Source organism: Capricornis sumatraensis, chromosome 16 (assembly GCF_032405125.1).
Source record: "Capricornis sumatraensis isolate serow.1 chromosome 16, serow.2, whole genome shotgun sequence".
NCBI classification, from domain to species: Eukaryota; Metazoa; Chordata; class Mammalia; order Artiodactyla; family Bovidae; genus Capricornis; species Capricornis sumatraensis.
This window is the reverse complement of record NC_091084.1, coordinates 52,694,414-52,696,867: the sequence shown is the minus strand read 5'-3', so window position 1 is coordinate 52,696,867 and position 2,454 is coordinate 52,694,414. Positions and strand designations below refer to the sequence as shown.

At 36.5% G+C, this 2,454-nt stretch overlaps 1 non-coding gene across 1 annotated transcript; it reads right to left on the bottom strand.

The window, feature by feature from the left end:
- Positions 1 to 2,156: 2,156 nt before the first annotated feature.
- TRNAG-CCC (transfer RNA glycine (anticodon CCC)) lies at positions 2,157 to 2,229 on the bottom strand. Its single transcript has one exon. It is a non-coding gene; the product is annotated as a tRNA-Gly (tRNA).
- Positions 2,230 to 2,454: the final 225 nt, after the last annotated feature.

Below are 2,454 nucleotides of genomic sequence, written 5' to 3'. Positions count from 1 at the left end.
AGAACTAGAGACGAAGGATTGGATCAAAGAGTGACTTTAAGTAAGATAGAGGTACCATCAGTCCAGCAGGTGACCAGGGCTCAGATATTTTGGGGGATCCTTTGTAACACCCTCTACTCTCCCTACTCTTATCCATTGAAGAAGAATATTTATCTTGGTCTTGCTCTCTCAAAGCCATTCCATCAGTAGAGTGGCTTATCAGTCTTTGGCTTATTTCTCCCATACTTAGTTTTAGGGATAAGGAATCTATCATTAGTTTAATGCACATAATCACAGACAGAAGTTTAGGAAATATTCTCTACCTTAAGTAACTCAGAGATCCATCTGGGAAGTATTCTTAAGCATTCCTCTTAAGTATTCCACTCATCACATGAGCGATGCTCAATAAATGCTTGTTTCATCTCCAGACTACTGGACTTTCCTGGTGGCTCAGATGGTAAAGTGTCTGCCTACAATGCAGGAGACCCAGGTTTGATCCCTGGGTTAGAACGATCCCCTGGAGAAGGAAATGGCAACCCACTTCAGTACTCTTGCCTGGAGAAATCCATGGATGGAGGAGCCTGGTGGGCTACAGTCCATGGGACCACAAGAAGTCGGACACGCCTGAGCGACTTCACTTTCACTTTAATGGCCAAGATTCATTCCAGAGACTGGAGTTGTCCTTAATTATGCAGATAATATTAGATAAATAGTAGAGAGATCATATCTATAGAGATTGAGAAATGGCTAGAGCCTCTTGCTGAATGGAAGAAAGAAAAGATAATTACTAGAAATGCTGCATACTTCTCATCTCTCTGACCTTTTTTGAAATGATGGAGCATGTAACTGCACAAAATATTTATAGAGCATTATTTATAAAAGTGAAAAATTCAGGGACAACAGGAATGTCTAAAGCTGGGTGAATCATTAGCAGAAAACTATTATGAAGCCTTTAAAACGATGACTCTGCAAAATCTGCATGCCTATCTAAAGACAGTAAAGAAATATGAAGAAATAAAAATAGTTTCTGAGATGGGATACTTGAGCTTAAGAGTGAAATTTAAATTAGTTTCTTTTTTATGACATTCTAAGCTGTCTCTGTTATAAATACTGAAGATTTAGCCTTTATCTCTCTCCCACACTTGCACAAATCTTTTGAAAGATAGACAGCCAGAAAATCTTAGCTCCAAAACAGCAGAACAGAAAGCACAAGCAGGTTGTTTGGGCTTGTTTGAGGTTTGTCTGCATCCTCTGAACTGTGGGTAGAATGGTATTTTTTTCTGACTTCTTTCTTTCTTTCCTCAACTTCACTCTTAGTATAAAGTAAAATTATTATTTAATGGTTCTACCACATAAAGAGAAATACTATCATTGTTTCTACCCAGAAGTCTGCTAGCTCGGTCAGTTGACAGGAGAAATTCCTCAGGTGACTTGGAATGGACACTGGATCCTTGGTTCTCCCCCTTCTCTCTCTCTCCCCCAGGCACCAGCGTTCTCTTCTTTCAGCTACAGAGATGTTCTGGCTATTCTTGGCCCTTTACTCTTCCATATACATTTTAGAAGCATTTTATCATGTTCCATGCAAACTCTGTTGAGATATTTATTGGAATCACAATGAATTTGCAGATCAATCTGAGAAGAACAGATTTCTTTATAATATTCTCTGAAGGGGTTTTGAAGATCTTTCAGTATATTTACTCTTAGAGACTTTATTTTCTCTGAAAAAAATGTATTTTAGAAAATTTATATTTTATAGTTGTTTGCTGCTGGTATACAGAAATTCAAGTGACTGGTAATCTTATATTTATAACTAGCTATAATAATTTCTAACAATTTGTATGTATATCTATTTGAGTTTATCATTTTCAAACAATGGTATTTTTCTCTCTTCTGTTCCAATCCTTGTACCTCAATGTCCTTTTTTCTTTGTTGTATTAGCTGGAATCTCCAATACCATATTGAACAAAATTATTGATAGCGGATTTTCTATTTTTTATTGATTTCAGAGGAATATTTCCAGAGCTTCCCCATTTTGGATGAGATTTGTCTAGGTATTTTTATAAAGCATGTAGTCTTTATTAGATTGAGGATTTTCTCTTAAAGAAATTATTTATTTGGGTGTACTGGGTCTTAGTTGCAGCATGTGAGATCTTTTAGTTGCAGCATGTGGGATCTAGTTCCCTGACTGGGAATCGAACCCAGGCCCCCTGCATTGGGAGTGTGGAGTCATGACCACTGGACCACCAGGGAAGTCCCAAGGATTTTCTCTCCTTTATTCTCATCTCCTATATTTATCATGACTGAGAATGGAGTTTATCATAAAAATATTTTTTATGTATCAATTGACATGGTATGTTTTTTTCATTTTAATTAGTTAATATGATTATTTATATTTGTAGATTTTCTACTATTAAACTAGGTTGGCATACATGAGTTAAATTCATCTGAGCAATGTTGTGATTGCTTCTCACACAC